At 52.9% G+C, this 20135-nt stretch overlaps 1 protein-coding gene across 7 annotated transcripts in view; it reads left to right on the top strand.

The window, feature by feature from the left end:
- Positions 1-20135, top strand: part of ANKRD11 (ankyrin repeat domain containing 11) — a 163045-nt gene that overhangs the window by 76288 nt on the left and 66622 nt on the right. The window contains exon 3 of one of the 7 annotated variants that reach the window (XM_062586533.1): positions 11621-11708. The exons of 5 other annotated variants lie outside the window; for them this stretch is intronic. The gene's annotated coding sequence lies outside the window, so the exon portion shown is untranslated. Of the gene's footprint in view, positions 1-5300; positions 5324-11620; positions 11709-20135 lie in introns of those variants that run through there. One more of the 7 variants, XM_062586536.1, reaches the window with a different exon arrangement.

Raw genomic sequence — 20135 nt, 5'->3', positions numbered from 1 at the left:
GGGTACGCCTGTATCGGCACTCGTTGGCAGCCTGGTGCGGTTGTGCCCCTGGAAGGCTGGGAAAAGAGAACCGAGCTTTTGGGCACATCAGCTTACGGTGAGGTAGACTTTGGTTTGAGCTGATGAGCGTTTGGCTAACTGCCTGTATGCGAGTTCTTGTCCCACTGCAGACGGAAGTTTAAAAAACAAGGTGGAAACCAGATTTATCTTCAACAGATAAACAGTAGCAAGAAAACATGAAGGTGTGCTTTACAGAAAAAGTGAACTCCTGTATGCAGTAAACAAGTCTTTTGTAGAAGTATCTGCTTTCAGATAAACGGCGGAGACGCTGAGAAGCCTAGTAGCATGAGTAAGTTTGGCTCTAGAACAGAGTTCTTAGCTGGCCATCTTGGCATGAGAAAAGGAGATGCTTCAACAAATTGCTCTGGTAGTGTAAAATGAGAAATAAATACATTTAGATCAACAACTGGTCTGGATTAGAGTGCATCCTGTTTGCTATGTATATATGAAGAAAAAGCAACCAAAGTAGCAAATTTCACCATGGCTCGGGGAGCGGACGAGAGCTGAGTGCAGCACATTGCTGAGAGCGATTGCAGCGGTGGAACAGGAAGTCTTGCTCCCCTCCCCCTGCCTTTGTGGACAGGCAGGCTGCAAAGAGAGCTGATCAAAAGGATGTAAAACTTGTTTACAAGATGTATGCAAAATATATTTGGGAAGGAATGTGAGTGCTTAGCGGGCTGGGGTGCACTAAGAACACATGACGTCATGTGAGTATAGGTTGCAATCTGAGGCTGCAGAGCATGTGACCTAAAGTCGTCTTAACACTGAGCAGCAAACCAGAAGGTGACTTTATCTGTACGGTTGCATCCAGTGAGCTATTTGAAAAATACACTGGGAAAGCTTACCCTGTGCCTGCTAATGAAAGGGTGAGCAGTTGTCTTGAAATCTTAATAGTACTTCAAGAGAAGCATTGCGTCCACAGCTTCGGGACTCACCGTATTTGCTGCAGTCCCTAGGATATAGTTTCTTTGACCAAGCATTTTTAATGGCACTTCTCATGTTTAAAGGTGGGAAAGAATACGTTTGGCATTTGAAATATGTACGGTATTTCCGAGGCTGCTTCAGAATCTAGAGTGAAACAGCAAACGTATCCCTAGATTGGCGATGGCTTGGTAAGATGGACTGATGAGACTAGCTAGAAACAGGTCACTTACGCAGCGATTAAAAAGTTGTGTTGTTACACCCGTCTGCCTCCCTCACCTTCCTCTGCTTCTGTGTAAGAGGCACTTTCTGACCTCACAGGGAGTCTTAAGGCTTAATCCATTGTTTGTAAAGCTCTTTAAGATCCTTGTTTGGAAGCACTAGAGTCTGGAGGATTAAAAACAATTTATTTTTGTATGTCTTGTATAATGTGCATCTCCAAGACTTTCCAAAGAAGGAAGAATTGTGAGCCAGGCAGAGATGGCAGGTTTATAAGGTAAACACAAGGGAGGAAGCGGCTTGGAAGAACAAAGACGGTGAAAGCAAAAAGCCTGTTTCCCTGTTGTGGAGACTTCTGCGGATATATGGAGGATAAGTTTCCAGCTCTGGAGGAAAGGGTTGGATGTGGTAGTGCCTCTTCCTCTTAATCCTGTTTAAATACCCATCTGGTCTGTGCTGCTGCCTTGTTGTGAGGAGTAGCATGCAGATTTTCTCCCTACTCTGTTTATGCCCTTTGATCGTATCTATTGGGAAGCAGGAATCTCATTTGTTCTTGTCCAATCTGTTTTGTCAACCCTAAACTGCCAAATGTGTTTACAGAATTAACGATAGTGTTTTGGATAAGGATTATTTTCTTTGAAGTAGATCTAGAATGGTCAACGAAGCTGATTAAGTTGAGGGTAATATTCCCTCGCTTGCTTGCCTTGAGCGTACTGGCTGTGCAGTGCTGGCACAGGCAGCTGAGCCAGACCTGCACAGAGCCAGGCTCAAAACCTCTGTAGGTGTGACCCAGAAGAAAATGAGGAAAGAGATCAGTTCTACCTGGTCTAAACTGATGGTTTCACCAAGAGCTGGTGTCTCCCAGGAAGGACGTGTCTAGCCAAAGAGCTGTTCGCTTGACTACTTGCAAGTAGGGTCTGTAGCCTGTCACCTCCCTGTTCCGCCGTGTGACGCTGTCTGCCGGCATGCGTGGTGCTTGCCCCCTTCCCCCTGCCTGTGCTGTTTGCACCCGCATGCAGGCCTTGCCCTTGGTTATCTCTGCGTGTCGGTGTCCTGCTCCCAGCCCCTGCCAGGTACAGGGCTTCCCGCGGGCCTGCTGGGAGAGCAGACTCGGTCTGCTAGTGGGGGGTGTGTTGCCACGCAAGGTCCTCCTTTCACCTAACGCAAAATCGTTGCTGGAAGAAGGTCCTTGTTGAGGCTTCCCTGTTGGTGGACCTCCCTCATACGTGTGCAGCTGTGCAAATTTTGGTGCTCTTGCTGTCTCCTCTGATGTGGGCAGCATGAAGGGGGCTTGCTACCTCCCCCATCCTCCGTCTGCAGTGCCAGTCCCACGGTCCTGCTACCGCGCTGAGACTGCTGGTCTTCCAGGGCCAGTGCCCCTGTTTCTCTCCAGGTCTGGCCCCTGATGTGCCAGTGTAGAGCATGGGGAGAAGCAGTGGCCTGTCATATGTGGCTTTTTGGCTCCTGTGGGGAAGCAGAAACTGGTGATTAAATTCTTTCCCCAGGTGCAGGCCTGAGCATGTTGTGTAGGTGTGTTGCCATCATGTGACGTTCTTTGCGTTTCAAGTGCAATGTTTTCCCACGTGAACTTGTTTGGGGTGACAGAACTGAGCGTTGCTGTTGTTCTGATAAGGTTCATATTCGGTCATAGCTGAACATAAGACTGAGCAGAACTAAAAACTTTACCAGTTCTGTTTTCTACTTTGGATTGTTTGGGTTTTAGCCATAAGAATGTCCTGAATATTGGTGTTGCAATGAGCAAGGCATTCAGGCAGTGGTTTCTGAATGATGTCAAAGCACACTCATGACCTTAGTATTTTTGTCACTTGAGCCCCAGACTTTTATATAAATACAACTGTCTTACTGAAGGGCTCAGGTGAAATGGCCACCAGCCGTTGTCACGTGGGACGTGTTCCCGTGCAGGCAGGGCTGGCGTGTAGGCTGGGGTGGCCGAGGCTCTGGGGTATGTTGGTAAGAAGCTGTAGGTGTGTTGCAGGGAAATTCTTGTGTGGGTGTGCTCGAGCCAAGGAGGACCAGCAGCCAGGGCTGAGGTCTGAGTAAGGCCAATGAGTTACTGTTTACTTGAAAATGATGTTGGTGACATCAGGGTGTGATAGATGGGATGCAGTGGCTCGCCGAGGCCACTTCTGTTATTGGCGTGGCATCATAAGACCTCATTTATCCTAAAAACAGTTCTATTTTTTTTATTCCCCAGTCCCGCTGTGGTTACAATGCATCTAGGTGTCCCTGTGTTAGGAGCTCTGAAGGTCTGGGTGGTAGCTGGGCCAGGTGCAGACCAGCTTTGCAATAGCAGGGCTAAAGAGATTAACGCAGCATTCACTTAAAGGAAAAAAAAAAACCAAAACGCTGGTTGGCTGAAGAGGTCTCAGAAGACAGATTCCATGAGTTGGGGTTTGAAGCACCCAACAGTGAAGTTGGGGGAGATGAAGCTCTCTGGCCTAGCGAGGTGCATGTTGGAGGCCCTTCTGGTCCAGACTGGCAGGACCTGGGGAGGCGCACGGGGAAGCGGCGTTGCGAGTGCCCCTGCTGCAGAGTCTCTCATTCGAGACATCTGCTGCCATCAAGCTTCAGGCTGACCTTGTATGACACTTACCCAGCTAGCTTTGTTCTGTGGACATTACCAAAAAAAAAAAAAAAAGCCTCCGGTCACTGAAAGTTGAAGCTAGAGAAATTCAGCTGATAGAGAAAGCACCAGATTTATCCGGAAGATTGCTAGTATGCGAACAGCTTAGCTTGAGGCTATAGTAGACCTTGCGTCCCTTAAACATTAGGGAAATAGGATTTCTTTTAAGTAATGTCTTGGTTTTAAAATATCTGCTGTATTCATCTGTATCTGTGGAATATGAAAGAAGAATTAATTCAGGGAAGTTCCTTTGCCTGTCAGGCTATTTGCTAAGATGATTGCAGCAAATCCTTTTGGCCTTAAAATCAGTAAACTTTATTCATTGATTTGAATTATTTTCCTATTTTTGTTGTTCTTGCTTCGCAGGCTGGTTCCCTTATGTTCATGAATCTCTTGTTTGCTCTACTGTCTAATTACTTCTTAAAAAACCAGTTGCTTCAAGAGGGCACTCCAACTAATCTATTATAGGTGTAGCTATTCCAAAAATCTGCAATTCCACGATACCGTTGCTTTATCCTCTCCTTTATCCCGCCATGATCTTGTAAGCTTATCAGTGCTGGTTTCCTTGCCTCTTTCTGGTTTTGTGCAACTTCAGTTGCAAATTATTGATGGGGAACTTAAATGCTGTTTGAGCTCTAGAAGCACCATTTCCTTCAGAGTATATTCTTCTTGTTGTTCTGCTCGATCTTGTGACTATTAAGTAGTTTTAGACAAAGATTATTTTTAGTCTCTTGCACCCTCTTAAGTTAAGCACACTAGCTCTAAACAAGCACCAAAATTTTCTCTAGCACAGCAGAGAAATCATTTAAAACTGTACGTAAACTTTCTGTTCCCGGTGACCTAGTTCACTGTATACAAAAGCCAACGTGCGTGCGCACCCCGCTTCCCCTTCCAGACCGTCTCCAACTGACTTGTTACAGAGCAAGCTGCATTTTGTACATGCTACAAAAAAACAGTGCACATGAGAGCAGAGGGGAATTAGAATATGTTTCCTCAAATACCCAGAAGAGTGGGAGTTGAGCGTTTCGAGAGAATTTTTAATTCCTCGGGGCTAATCCACAGCAAATGAAAAGCTGCACTGTAACTCTGCCTCGGCGGTAGAATTTTTATGAAATTCCACTGCTGACACCGGTCGTTGCTGGTAGATATCTGAAGATTTTACTTATGTCAGATTTAACCTCCGTCGATGCAAAGCTTTGATGCAAAGCTGCTCTGCACATATTACAGTGGGAAGAATCTCTGGGGTTGCTATAGTGAAAGGCTGGAGATGACTTCAGGAGTTTAAATTAGGCCTGCGTGCTGATAAACAAGGTCTCTGACTATCGTGCATGTTGCTGCAGCATTTGAAGATGTTTGTGTCGAGCGGGTGGGAGGTGTCGTTTCGGAGAAGTGAAAGTGCTTACATAAGCCTGTCGGACTAGCTGCACCAGGGGGATTTTATGGAGAGTAGTGGACAGGTGCCAGTGGCTTGCAGGCAAGGTAGGAGTCACGTACTGCATTTGAGTAAAAACGAGGAAGAAAAGCTGGAGATACCGATTGCATTTAGCATGATACTACTGTTTTTTGTGGGTCCTGCCACCTGTACCTCTTCCTCTGTCGGGGTTATGCGGGGTTTGTACTGGGCTGTTGTAACCTCCTTCAGTGCAGAACAACGTTCTGGAAGTATCCCTTGCTGCTGATATCCCAGACATGCTTGTGGTGCCCTCTCCGTCATGACTTCACCAGGTCTTGGTCTTTGTAACCCCTTCAGCGTCTTTAAATGCTGAAATGAGACTATTTTGTAAAGAGCCCTGCTGAATATCGCCCTCCCCTCCTCCCCCAGGCCAGCCCTGAGCGCGAGTAGATGGAGCCAAGCGCGGACGCGGAAGCAGGTCCTGTGCCCGCAGCGTTAGCGGTGGTGGCGGAGGCGCCGGCGCGCGGGCCTCCGAGCGGGGGCCGGCACGCGGCAGCGCGGCCGGGCAGGCTGGCGTGCCGAGGGCACGGGAGGGCCCCGTGTCCCGCGCGCCGGGGCCCCGTCCCGCGCGGAGCACCCCCCGGCTCCTCGCGGAGGCGTGAAAGCCGGGCCTGGGACGGGCGGAACCGCGAGCAGTTTAAGCCTGCCTTCCCTCTGCGGGCTTAGTGGGAGCTTTAACGTTGGCCGCCCGGAGCGAGGCGGGAGAGCGGGCGGTTCCGCGGCGCTGCGCCCCGCGCCGGGGCCGCGCCGGGCTGGCGGCCCGCTCGTCCTTTCCGCGGACGCTGTCCCGGGCCCAGCGGCCGGCGCTTGCCGCTCCGCGGGTCGGGCGGCCTTTGCTGCCGGTGCGCGCGGCCGTAGCGCGCGAGCCCTTCCCGCGGGGCGCTCGTGGCGCCTTGGGTGCGCGCGGGTGATCAGAGCCGGTTTTTCCCCCTTGTGAAATATATTCCAGCTCGAGTTTGCAGTGCGGCGAGAGGGGGAGAGAGAGAAGGCAGCAGCAGCATTAGCGGATGTAGAAGTAGCTGGAATGAGAAGCTTTTGTGCCATTAATAACAGCTCTGGCGGGCAGCCAAGGCTCCGAGTGTGGGATTAGCCTGAACAATCAAGACTGCAGGATCAAAACAAGGAGGCAGGAACAGCGAGGTCACGCTGCTGCCATCTGCGCTGCCGCAGTGGTGGGAGGGAGCGGAAGAGGGGGCCGCGCCGGAGGAGCGCGGCCGGCAGCGCCCGCGGGGCCGCCCGCCGGCGCGCGCCCGCCGGGCCCCGCGAGGGGCGCGGGCCGCCGCGCTGCGCCCTGCCCTCTTCGGGCAGCCGCTTCCGAGAGACGCGGGCGCTCTGCTCGGGCCCTTCTGTGCCCGGACTCTGTTCCAGGCTGGACGGCTTCTGCGGCCGTCGGCTGTGCCGGCCGAGCCGGCGGGGACGGGGCTCGTGGCGGCCGCCCGGCCGCAGAGCTGGCGGGGCGAAGCCAGGCGTGCTGCCGGGGTGCCCGATGCGTGGGCCTTTCGAGAGGTTATGTTTGCTGCTTTAAATCGGTATCTGAAAGGGGCGACTTGAGACTTGTGCTGAAAGACAATTTTTGAAGCAGATGGAGGCAAATTCTGTTCTGTTTCGCTCTGGTCTTGAACAGATTTTGCTGAGATACCTTGCAGAAGCATCAGAAAGCACAACGATGTGAATTGTTTGTGTTGCTGTTTGTCTCTTTTTCCCTGTGACCTAGTAAATCTACTGTCCTGTAAATGTAAATAGCAAGGCTGAAATGTAAGAGAAGCAAAACAGTGTCCCACAAACAGCCTCCCAGCTCTTGCTAAAAATATCCGCGCGGTGCAGTAACTCCCAGGCATGCTTTTGTCTGACTGCTTTTGAATTCCCTAATTGACGCTGGTTGGAGGGCAGTGCACCAGCTTCCTGAATAGCTTAGATGTTGATTGTGAATTAAAAAACAAGAGCAAAATTGTTTTTCCTTTGTGCAGGAGCGTTTTTATTTACTCTTCCTGCCATTTCTAAGCTCTGTATTTTTATTTACAATTTTATTTTGTGAGATAGCTTCATCGAGCGTATCTGCTGAGCAGGGGCCCAGGGGACAGCGAGTAGACGGCGCAGGGTTTGAGCCCGCGATTGTAGGCGCGCCGTGTGCGTTGGGACTGGAGGGCTCTTCTGTTGGAAGCGTCCAGACTGCGAGAGCGATGCGGTGCAAATGGAGCTGAACGTAGCAGGAAGTGTTAATAATGCTTCCTAATTGCCTACTAATAACTAAATCTGTGGAATTTGGCAGCAGTCAGGATATAGTTTTCTTCTGCAATCTGTCAGTTCCCTCTAGAAAGAACAAAGTTGGGGGGTGCCGGGCAGTAGTAGTCTCGTTCGGCAGAGGTAGTGGGGGAAAGTTTTTGAGCTCTCCCTTGGCCGCCGCTCGCAGCGAGAGCAGGCGCGAGTGCTTGCCTGGCGGGGAGCTGCTGGGAGCAGCCCCGCACCCGGCTGGGAAGGAAGGAGGAAAAAACCCAGGCTGTTCTCCTGTCTGATTCTTCCTCCCCCGGTTAAACGTGGAAATGGAGAAACGCCGCCTCGTTTCCAGCGCTCGGCTGAGCGCGGCTCCGCAGGAGCGCGTGCGGCTTGGGGCCGGGAGGCCGGCGCGCTGCCGCTCGCGGAGCCGGTCCGTGCAGCTCCCTGGGCGAGCAGGGAGCAAAAGTTTGCGACCAGCAATTTGCGATAAGTCATGGCCGCTCTGAGCAACTCCCTGGACTGTGCCTGTTGTGTAAATGTGATAAACCGCTCGCGCTCGGAGCTCAGCGGAGGCTGGTAAGCAGAACGGGAGCATTGCTTTTGCTCGAGCCCCCGTTAGGAAACGGAAGGTTTGAAATCGTGACCGAGCGTTGGGGAGAAGCTCGTCTGCAGCCGCTGCTGCGGGAGCCTGGCTGCGTGCAGGCTCTCCTTGGCGGGAGACATTTCAGAGCTTCGCAGCAGCAGAAAAACAAGCACAAATTTTTCTGTCTTCAGGGATAACTGCAGTGAAGCATGCGGGGGGGAAGGGCTGTAGCGTGCTTGCTGGTACCGAAATACTTCCCCATCCCCCAAGCACGTAAACAGAGCTGCCCAACTTCCTCGGCACGGCGGGTGGCCACGCAGTGGCGCGGGCGGCGGGGGTGCCGCGGGGCCCGGCTCGGCTCTGTGCGGCACGGTGTGCCGACCTGCTCCCCGGAAACCCGCTGCCTTTCGCGGGGCGCAAAGGGAAGGCGGCCCGGCGGTGGGAGCTGGCAGCTGGCCGAGGCGGAGCGCTGCCTTTCCCGGCTCTCGCTCTGCCGGCATCCGAAACCAGACAAGTATTTTCCGAGGAGCTGGTGGCCCGCGCGGTCGGGGGCTGAAAGCTCGGCCCCGGGGGCCGCGGGGCAGCCGCGGCGACGGCTGCCCCCTCGCTTTCCTCACCTCCCTCGCCTGCGCCGCTGCCGCTGGCCTCCAAGGGCGAGAAAGCCCCTATGGTCCGGGAAGCCTCTTCCTGCCTGAAAAAGCGACCGTGCGCGTGCAGCCTGAGCTCTGAGCGCCGTGCGTGGCGGAGGGGCGACTTTCATGCTCATATACCGACAACGTTGTCCCTTTTTCATACGTACGTGCAGCATGTCCACCCACGGAGACGCCTGCCGAGCCGGGGAGCCGCCAGGGCCCCCTCCCTGCCCGGGCAGCCCGGGGCTCCCGAGCCAGATGCCGGTCACGGCAGAGGCGGCCTGCCACCGGGCGGGATCGCAGCTCTTGGAGCACAGGCCCTCTTCTTAACACCTAGGTTAAAATTTAACACGTTTCTATTTCCATACCTTGGGTTGCTTGATGTTACAGGGAACTTGTGAGACTGTAAACAAGCAGGGGGATCGAGGGGTATGAGGTTATCTAGTACTGAGGAACGCGAAGGATTTAATGGTGAGGAAGATGAGCTCTTTCCTTTCGCAGTGGTAGGAAGCCAGGTCTTGGTGGGTGACATTTCAGTATTTCACATATTCAGAGAGGTCCCTGCTTTGGAAGTCTCTAAGTCAAGTTTCCACCTGGTCAAAACATTTTCGCTCTGACTGTAAACCGTAGAGGGGAGTATGTTCGAATGGAAAAGTTGACGCAGTCTTATCTGTAGCGCAGCCGTCGGTGCTGCGGAGGAATCAGCGCTGGCTTATGTCAGGCTTGAAGCTTTCCCCTTTCCTTCCAGCAAACTGCATACCGTCGCCTTGGAGCCTCTCCTTCATTGGGGCACATCCTTCAAGGAGCTTAGTTTGGTCAAGACAGCGAGTCGGGATTTGTTTTAACTGTGTATCTTCTTCCCCAATGGACACTGCTGCTACCTCCTTGCAGCAGCGTGATTTCTTTGGTGTGGCCCTTCTTCAAATGCAGCGCTGTCCTCCTCCCAGGAAATAGCAGCATCTCTTCTTGAGAAACTTTAGTCCCTTTCTTCAGTAGGCAATTATTCTTGCAAGAGACATTCAGGTCATCCGCTCCCCTTATGCAGTAAGTGACACTTCCACAAATGACTGATGCTTAACATAGTCAAGGGTCACCTTAGCCTGCTATTGGTGCCTCAGGCTTTCATTGCGGTGTACATGAATGGTCTTTAAAACTTCCTGCTGGCTCTGCTGCTAGCAGTTCATTAGCAGAAAAAAGAGCCTGAAACTAAATTTGCCAGATGTGCTCAGAGCACAGCATTGCTGGCCCTACCTTTCCTCCGCCGTGTGCTCCGGGGGGTGGTGGTGGTGATGGTGGAGAGGGATGCGGGGTGGCGGGCGACCACCACGCGCTCTGGCCAGGTAGCGCTTCGGCCCCGCTAGCGGCCCTGAAGCGCTGGCTGCCGAGGTCGGGCTGACGGGTGGCCGGGCTGCCTGCGGCGGGCGCTGCTCCTGCCCGCCGGAGGAGGAAGGGCGGCGAGGCGAAAGCATGGGCAGGAGCTGCGGACCAGGCTGCGGGAGGAGGGCAGGAAGAGCGGAGGGAAGGAAAGAGCCAGAAGCTTCTGAAGCAGAGGAGTAAGAAGTTGAACTTAAAAAGGGGCAGAGCATAGCACTTGGTGATTTTTTTTTTTTTTTTTTTTTTTTTGAGTGGCCAACTGCTTCCAGGGAGCGTCTCACAGCTAATTGCATTACTTAATTTCTAGCAAGATACTGCAAATGATAAAAATAATGGTTGCAGTAATGACTCCTTGGTTTTCACTTGTCTTAAGGCACGATGCATTTGCAGATGCATTTTAGAAAACGTCAGCTGTGGATTAGCTACTGTTTTTTTGCTCTTTGACATGAATATTTTACTCACTGTTTGCATTTACTGATGCAGATCTGCCTGTGTATTCGAAGCCTGTAGTTAATGTTACAGTTTCCTTCCTGCTATGAGTTTCTGTTTTCTATGCTCACACCTTTCTGGAAGCCTCCTTTGGGGCTAAAATATTCCATATTTGCTTTTGTGTTAAAAGAATCTTTTTTCCGGAAAGGTTGAGAAAATCCTTTCCTTTTTGTTTTAGGTACGTGCAGGGAAAATACTTTTTTATCCTGTTAATAAAACCAGGCAGACCAACAGCGCGAGAGGTCGATGTCACTGCAGTGCTGGCCTGTGGGCATCTCCTGGAGGAAGCCCCATTTTCCTGTGCTGGAGGGGGAGCTCAGCTTCTGCTGCTGAAGCAGAGGTTAAGGATTCACAGGGTGCCGCACCGGTTGACATCCCGCTGGGAGCTGTGCGTCGCCCAGACCCGCCGTGAGCGCGTTACCTTTCCGCGGGCTGCAGGTGGGGGCTGCTGCTTGTGCACCCTCATACGGATCTTAATTTGTTCGGGTGGAAGTATGCTATTTTGAAATGGTTTTGATTGTAATACCAAAGCATTGTTTGCTGGCTGTACATATGCTATGCCGTCTCAATTCCGTGCTTCGCTAAGAATAGAAACCAAAGCATTACTATGCGTGTTTTACAGCTGCGGTTGTTGAAAAACTGACTTGCCCAAATGTTTTATGCATTTGTGGCTGAGTAGGCAATGGATATAGGGTTCAAAACTGCAACTTCTCTACTCAAACCACTAATCAGCATTACTTCTGAAAGGACTGTATAGCGTATGCTAGCTGATACTACAGAAACACTTTTCATAACTTTCCTTCGTTTTTTCTAAATCCCCAGATTTGCAGGAGATCTACACCACTATCGATAGGCGCTCACAAGGCCGTCTTCGTTGTGATACTCTCACCACTCCACTTAATTGCAAAAGAGCCTTTTGGAGTACCCTGTAAAAATACCTATCACTGTTGCACTATCTCCATTAAATGAATGGGGCTGTTGTATAGCTGACAGCTGCCATTTTAATGATGTGGTGTTGTATTTCCTTGCAGGAGGCTCAACCTCATGAGGCAGATTAGGACTGAGAAAATCCAGGTTCCATTAGAAACCATTGGAAATGAGTTCCCAAGTTGTTCTAAGGTAAATCAATAATGCATATGATCTCTCTGGCTGGACTTAGCGACTGAGCCAACAGTTCATTTAACCACCTCTTTTTTCTTTTTTAAAGCGCTTTCACAATCTTTCCCGCTGAGACTTATTTCTTCTAACTCTGAATTGATCTTATGAAATTCTTCAGGCAGCGTTTGTTTTTGAGTGCTTCCAAAACTTCAGCAGTTTACTGCTAGGTGCCCTTCAGTGGGCTGATGCCTGCGGTGCCGAGCGTCACGCTGGTGCTGAGGTGGCTGCGAAGCTCCTGCGAGGCCGCGACTTCGGGAGCGGAGGCGAGCGGCTGAGCTTGCGAGCGCCTCGGCTCCGGGACAGCCGCTGAGCCGCGTGCGGGGGCTTCTCCCCTTTTCAGTGAAGTTGGAACCTGGCAGTTAGTTACAGAATAATCAAACCACGTGAGGCTGGATCCTTATTAGTGTTGCAGTAACTGGTTTTGCTGATTTTTAGTTTGTTTGAAATTAACTGTAATTAGCGAATTGTCATTTCTCAGAGCAAATGTTCCAAACTCGAGAATCTTTCAAACTAAGTGGGGTGAGGGACTGCTGGATTTTCCTGCTCTGTTTGAACTAATCCTTGAGCGAAGTGGGGGAGATGACAAGCTCGTACGTGAGCACACGAATGCCAGCTGCTTCAGGTGGCTTTCCACGCTGGCTACCGTCGGATCGCTCCGATCCGGAGCGAGCCTGGGCAGGCTATCGCGTTTCTGTCGAGTTAGCCGGCGTGCGCGGCACCGTGCTTGTGCGCGGTACCGTGCTTGTGCGAGCCTTGCTTTGCGCCGGCTTGGGAAGGCAAGTGATACCTGACCCAACAGAAAGCTTCAAAAGGCAGAGTTGCAAATTATACTTCCTTTGTATGAATTTGGAGTGACTCAATGAGTTTTTGTACTAGGAAACTGCTTTGTGTCATCTTTTTGGTTCTGTAGTAGGTGCCTTAAAACCAGATTTATCGTCTCTTGGAAACTTAACCTTAAAATGATCTCTCGCAAACCACTTGCGTATGAGAAAACCTGGTTTGATAAAGAGTGGGCTCTCCACTTGCTTTGAACAAAAATGAAAAGGGTAAATTTTAGGGATAAAATCACAAGTAGGGTTGTGGTCTTAGAAAATCTTTCCCCCGATTGATGTTACTATCGGGTTTTTCTTTTTAGTTCTGGTAAAGAGAAGATTGAGTTGGTAGAACATAATCTATTTTGATTACTAAAAAATCTTAGTGCTGCTAATTTAGTCAGCTAGTATGTTGCAAACGTAGGTTCTGTGTGTTCAAACTGTTCCTGTTTTTTCACTTAATAAGTTCTCAAGATAGTTGCCATGGAAATAATCCTGCATTTGGAGACTATGTAAAGGACCCTAAGAAAGCAGCGTGGTGGGAGCGGACGTGGGGCGCGCGGCAGGCGGGCGAGCGCTCCCCGCAGCGCCCGCGCTCCGCTCCCTGCTGCGGGGCCGCCGGCAGCGCTGCCGGCACTGCCTGCGTTTTGGAGGTCGCTGGTTTTCGCGGTGCCGGGGCACTTGCTGGCGCCGGCGCTCCTGTTGGAGCTGCTCTGGCGCCAGCCCGCGTCGCGTCTCGTTAGCGCTCGCGCCACTTCTCCGCGCCGCCGAGCCCCTTGCCCCGGTGCCTCTCCCCTCTCCGCTCCCCCGGCAGCCGGGCTCCTTCAGGTTTGCTTCGTCTCGGAAGCCAAATGCTCGCTGCCACTTTTCGCTGACCGAAGGTTAATTACCGCTTGGTATCTCACGCTTGCCCGACGGCCGCGCTGCGGCAGCGTCTCGGCGGTGCCCTGCCTGGGGTGGCGGGGGCCGGGCCGAGCCCGGCGAGATGCTCCTTCGTCTCCGCCGCGTGAGCTGCCCGGGGCAGAATCTCCCTTTCCCGACGCCAGGGAGGCAGCGGAGCTCTCCGCGTGCGGTTTTGCCTCTTGGCATGTGTGTTTTCCCGGGGAGGCACCGGTAAGAAACACGGGCAGGGACCCGGGCGACGCCGGGAGCCTCTCGGTTGCTTGTGGCCCCTGGCGCTCGTTTGCGCCACGTAAAGAACAAGCTTGCTTCCTCTAGGCCTCCAGGGTTTTTTTCAAAAAATGATTTCCTTTTTGTGCAAACGTTGTGTTTTTACTGAAGTTGACGTGCGTGTTTTTCAGACGTGGTATCAGAATTGTTTTGGATGTCTAAAGCAAATCTGTATGCTTCTCCGTGCTTAAAAATAGACAGCCAATGACTAATTGCAAGAGAACCCAGGTTATTTTCCAGGCTTCATAAAATCTGAAAAATACTTTATTCTTTAAGCTAGAACTGATTACCAAAGAACCCAAAAACCTGAGACATGGGGAAGATGCTTGATTCCACCCGGTGTAGGTTATATCTGAGCTAAGTTGATCAGTGTGATGTGACCAAATGCAAGAATTTTAGAAGTAAAAAGCTTCTCTTGTACCTGTTTTTTTGCCCAAGAGATTTCCTGGTGAGGTGGCTCTTGCAGTGACAGAGGCCCTGAAACACCTAACGTGAAAATTGAACTGCTTTAATACAGATACCAGGTCGAACGAAGGCGACGTTCAAAAGCACGTTTCAAAGGCCTGAAAGCGGGCACGGCAGAAGTGCTTTTTTGGACCGATGGCGAAGGAAAGGTGCCGAGCGGCTCTAGGAAGGCCGCGGAGAGCCGCGCGCTGGGTGGAGGGGCGGCCGCCCGGGGCCATCGGCGCGGAAGGCCGGCGCGGGGCTGCGAGGCGGCGGGCGCCGGCAGGGCGAGAGCCGGGCGGGGAGCCGCTCCGAAGCTCAGGGGGCTTCGCTCTAAGGGGACGAGGGACTTCGAACCTCGGGGGAGCTGTGCGGAGCCGCAGGGGAGAGCCTTCCGCTTCGGGCGGCCGGGCCGTGCCACGCGCCCCTCCTGCGAGGGGACGGCCGTGCTGTGCTGTGCCGTGCCGTGCCGTGCCGTGCCGTGCTGTGCCGCGCCGCGCGCCCCTCCTGCGAGGGGATGGCCGTGCTGTGCCGTGCCGTGCCGTGCCACGCGCCCCTCCTGCGAGGGGATGGCCATGCTGTGCCGTGCCGTGCCATGTTGTGCCACGCGCCCCTCCTGCGAGGGGACGGCCGTGCTGTGCTGTGCCGTGCCGGGCCGTGCCACGCGCCCCTCCTGCGAGGGGACGGCCGTGCCGGGCCGTGCCGTGCCGTGCTGTGCCACGCACCTCTCCTGCGAGGGGACGGCCGTGCTGTGCCGTGCCATGCTGTGCCACACGCCCCTCCTGCGAGGGGACGGCCGTGCTGTGCCGTGCTGTGCTGTGCCGTGCTGTGCCGTGCCGTGCCGTGCTGTGCCACGCGCCCCTCCTGCGAGGGGACGGCCGTGCTGTGCCGTGCCGTGCCATGCTGTGCCGCGCGCCCCTCCTGCGAGGGGACGGCCGTGCCGTGCTGTGCCGTGCCGTGCTGTGCCGCGTGCCCCTCCTGCGAGGGGACGGCCGTGCTGTGCCGTGCTGTGCCACGCGCCCCTCCTGCGAGGGGACGGCCGTGCTGTGCCGTGCCGTGCCGTGCTGTGCCACGCGCCCCTCCTGCGAGGGGACGGCCATGCTGTGCCGTGCCGTGCTGTGCTGTGCCACGCGCCCCTCCTGCGAGGGGATGGCCGTGCTGTGCCGTGCCGTGCCGTGCTGTGCCACGCGCCCCTCCTGCGAGGGGACGGCCGTGCTGTGCCGTGCCATGCCGTGCTGTGCCGCGCGCCCCTCCTGTGAGGGGACGGCCATGCTGTGCCGTGCCGTGCCGTGCCGTGCTGTGCCGCGCGCCCCTCCTGCGAGGGGACGGCCGTGCCGTGCCGTGCTGTGCCGTGCCGTGCTGTGCCGCGCGCCCCTCCTGCGAGGGGACGGCCGGGCTTTGGCGCTGACGTGAGCGCTCTCCTTTTCCCTTCACGTTTGCCCGCGTTCTGGAGTAGCTGCTTCTGAGAAGCCGCGTACCGCGGCCTGCCCTTCGTCGGCCGTGTTAACGGCCAGGGGAGCTCCGGCAGCGCCGCCGCGTCCCCCGTTTCCTGGCGCTTGCCCGGCGGAGCCGGAAACGCCCCGCGCTCTCGCTAATCCCCGAGGAGGCGAGAGGGTCTCGGAGGCAGATTTGCGAAGCCAGGTTAACGCCTTCGTCAAGATAAACGTTCCTGCGCGTTCAGACCGTGCCAATTAACGCGCAAACGCTGGCGCGTCTTTCGGCTTTGGGGGGGACAGAGCGGTCCCAAAATCCCCAGATCGCCTCCCCGGGGCGTGTGTCGGCTGAGCGAGCGGGCGGGTGGCAGCTGGGCAGGAGGCTGCGAGCAATGAAGATAAAGTTAGCTTTCAGCGACGTGACCCCTCCAGGCAGAGCGCCAGAAGACTATAAATAATTGATAGGAGCCGCCACCCTAGCCAGCGCGCTAATGCACCGAGCGTTTGATGCAGCCGGCGGTGTGCTCTTACCCATTACATCATCGCCGCTCGCCGGCCTGTGCTCTCCCATCAGCAATGTAATTTTACTGCTTTTAAATAATAAATTGCACTGGGAGTTGAACTATTCCTTTGCCCTATTCAAGCCTGCTAGGGTGTGCAACTACGCAAATGAATTTTACATACGGTAAAATAAATTTTGTAGTAAGCTTCAAGAAATTTCTTGCAGTCGAAGTTTAGCCATGCTCTCTCTGAAAACATCTGTGGTGTAGGCTTGCGGGTATTGAAAGCCAGTGTTTCCATGCAATGACTTTTGATCTGATCTGATATCTTGAATAATTTTGAAGCGTGACTTGGGATCATTGGCCGAAGTTCACTGGGAGCGTAAGGGGGCAAAGTTCTGCTGTGTTGCAAGCCAGAAAATCCCCTTGGCTGTGGCAGCGTCTCTGAACGGAAAGTACGAGTCGAGCGCCCTGAGCTGCTCGTTCCTGCAGAACGTGAGCTTTCGCTTTCAGACTGTGTCATTTTTGAGTTCTGAAGAAAGATTGGTGTAACCTGAAACTTGATTTCTGCCCCCCTCTCCCCTCCAAGCCTTTAGACATGGTCTGTAGGCTCTGGTGATCCGTGCACGTGTGTAGAAAATCCAGAATGAACTTTTGCAATTCCTTGTTTGGGGGGAGGGGGGGGTTAGGGCGTCTTTGGTGTCTTTGTGCGTGTGGTGACACTGTTCTCGTGGACTGTCGCAGCTTTTTATGTTAGCTTGGGTAGCTAAAATGCTTTTTGAAAATACGATTTTTTTAAAATCGTATAACTGCATTAGAATCTGCCAGTGTCAGAAACGGTCTAGAATTCGAGCAGATCAGAGTGCCTGGTTCCTGTTAGGTTAATAACGAGTAAATGGAGAAATTAAGTAAGCGAGCAGTTCACTGTTAACACAGAAAAAAGGACTGAGATCGCAAGAGTAATGGGAAAGCGTGGAGTAGGAAACTGGGGTGCTTGGCCAAAGCAGGCTGGTAACAGGAACACAAGGGCTTCTTCTAACTGTTGCTAAGTTGGTCTTACTTCATTCCCACGTTAATGGGCACTGTTCAAATTGTACAACTGGGTATAGTGAAACACAAGTTACAGCAACTTCGGAGTTGCACAGCAAGGCAATAGCTGGGCAGGGAGGAAGCTGGCAGCTACGCAGTGGTCCCCAGAGTTGTTTGTTGGCAGACAGGTTCTGGGACATCCTTCCTTATAAGAAAAATAAGGTATCAAAATGCCAGAATGCTATCACAGGAGATGGCATAATTTGTTGAAAGAAGATGGTTTGGAAAGGGTACAAATCAAGGTAGGATTAGGGAAAACACTTGGCCGTTTTAGGACACTGGTACTCAAGGTCTTGCGTCTAGATGTAAATTTTTTCTTGTTCTTAGGTACAGAGCAGTCATCCATAACAAAACCATGTTCTTTACTCAGCACTTAGTATGAAGATGCTCAGGGCCCTTTCACTGGAGATGTCTGTCCTACGTGCACATTTTCCAAGGGCAGGAGAAGAGGACGAGTCTCAAGATCTGTGTGGTCTTTCCGTGTGCAGCGTGGAAATAGTTTTCACACCATTTAGAGCAAGACTTAAAGAATTATTGTTTCCAGATCAGGAAGTGAACAGTGTCGTGGAGCTACAGAAGAAAGCATAAGCTGCTTAAAGTGGATTAAAATGACTGACCATTTAGCTCTGCAATTAGGTGGGGAGATAGCGTGATAAATCACGAGTAACTGGCTTACCTGTCTCAGGATGTTGTTCCTTTCAAGGCACATCCTCACTGGTTTCCGTAAGTAGCGAAGGTGTTTGAATGTCTGCAATTAAGTGTTTTTAAAGGCAGAGATTCCTGAAAAGAGGGTGAACATATGATTTCTATGCAGTTTTCTGGTGTGTTTTAGCTGTCCTTGAATACGAAGTTTACCCTACGCCTAAACTTCTGTGGATCTTCCTGAAGAACGCGAGTAGCGCCCAGAGCCCAGCAGGCAGCGGTGCTGCCGGCACGGGGACCCGCTTGCCGAGCGCGGAGGCAGCCCCGTTTGCCGGGGGGAGCCGGGCTCTCTGCGAGCATCCTGGCCGGCGGCGCTCGCTGGACCGCCCTCCGAGGCTTCCGGCTCCTGGAGGCCAGCGGGGACGCGCACGGCCGCCCTGTCCCGCGTGAGCCGCGTGCTTCCCACCCCGCTTTGTGCCCGGGCCCGGGTTTGTGCCGTGAGCAGGCCCCGTTCGTCCAGCGTGAACTTGGACACCAGGCACAGGAAAGTTTTATATAGGGCAGTAACATGTAAAATGTTTCTAAGCTGTTGGTTGGTACTCGCAGGCATCTGAGTTCAGGGGCAGTGTGACTACGTGCGTTTTCGTGGTTGCTCTGCCTTTCCCAGTCTCCGTGCTGACATAGTCAACCACCGGGTGAGTTTGCTCCTGTAAGTTTGCTCCTTGTTGTGCAGGAACCCGTGGTTCAGCTATGCCAGATTTGCTGCTTCCCACCCGGAGAACTCTGCCTTGTCTTCTCTTGGCTCAAAGCATCTTCTTTGCATCTCTGGCATATCAGTCTTAAACATTTTGAGTGTATTGCCTCGTATTTTTGCTGGCCCCCGTTAGGGGTGGGGTATGGCCGGTTGGCGACGCGGTGTTTGCGTGTGAACTGCCTCAGCCCGTGCGAGATGCGGTGTTTTTAACTGAGCTCGGTGTGCGCGTCCTGTGCGACCGCTTGAGTGTTCAGACCTGTCGTTTGTCTGGGAGATGCTGGAAGGGGAGCGTCTTGACAAGTCTCCAGCCCCGCAGACGTGTGGCCGTGCCGCGGGACGGCAGCTTTCGCCCTGATACGCGGTCTGGACTTCGAGAGCTCTTTGCCGAGCAGGCCCCGAAGGCTCTGGGGCACAGACAGTGATAAAAACAACAGAAAGGGGCTTCCAAAAAAGGAAAAAAAAATTCAAAAACGCCAGACGACCTGCTCATAGAGACTTGCTGAGGGTAGACTCAAGCTTGGTTCTTGGGGTGTTTTCCGTAACCTGTTCCTCTTACATCGGACCAGGGTGTGTCTGTACCTGCTCCTCAGGCAGCCTGGGTCGGAGGGAGCTTTCGCTGTGCGCACCCCCATTTGCTAAAGCACTGCACTGTCTAAATCTCTGTATATGCAAAGAGGAAAAAAGGCAGAAATTATCACCGCACCTCTTTGCGCAGGGACTTCCTAGCAGTAGCATCCTGCTTTGGGTTACCCCAGTTCCACGGTTCCTTTTCCCCCCCAGAGGGGTCAGAAACTTGTTGTGCAAGTTGCAGAGCGCCCAAGGACGGTGCCTTTCCTATTCTCTTAGTAGCTAGGTAGAGATGCTACCGCTTCAGTGAATGCACACAAAAGTCTTTTGTAAAAGAAACAGGAAAGTAACCATGGCAGTTTTTACTGAATTTGGTAACCATGGATTACAGAAATTAAAGGCATAAAGCAAATAGTAAGATTATCATTTGCTTGATGGTTTTCTAGTGAATGGAAGGTAATACCTGACTTTCGCATTTAGATGAGCCACTCTAAATTGTCTGTAGTTAAAACATAATGCTAATTAAATTCAAATGTGGTAACGGTTAACACTAGTGGTCTCAATTCACTGAATTACCTTGTAACTCCAACTGACGAAGAAAATAAAACTACACAAGAAAAGGGAAATCTTTTTCCTCTCACTCTGTGCTGCTACAACCTGCTCGTTTAATCTAGCTGTCAAGTTTGTATTTTCAACATTTGTAGGCTTTCTTTTTGTTGTTTTTTGCTAATGCAGGGAGCTTTCACGAGAAAGATGAGCTGGATTCGCCAGTCCCTTTCCAGGCGAGAGCCCTGCTGGCGTGTGCCTGCGTGAGGGCTCGGGATTTGGAGCCGTGTCCTCAAGCTCGGCTCCAGCACTGGCAGTTCGGGGCTGGTGGGACCCAGGTGACTCCTGCACGGCAGATGGGGAAGGCGGTCGGGGAGCACGCCAGGCCAAGTCCCTGTGTTCCCAAAGTGGCCGTGGCAGCTCCCTCTTGG

This window comes from Rhea pennata, chromosome 13 (genome assembly GCF_028389875.1).
Source record: "Rhea pennata isolate bPtePen1 chromosome 13, bPtePen1.pri, whole genome shotgun sequence".
NCBI classification, from domain to species: Eukaryota; Metazoa; Chordata; class Aves; order Rheiformes; family Rheidae; genus Rhea; species Rhea pennata.
Note: the sequence above shows the minus strand (reverse complement) of the source record. Positions and strands in the feature narration are given on the sequence as shown.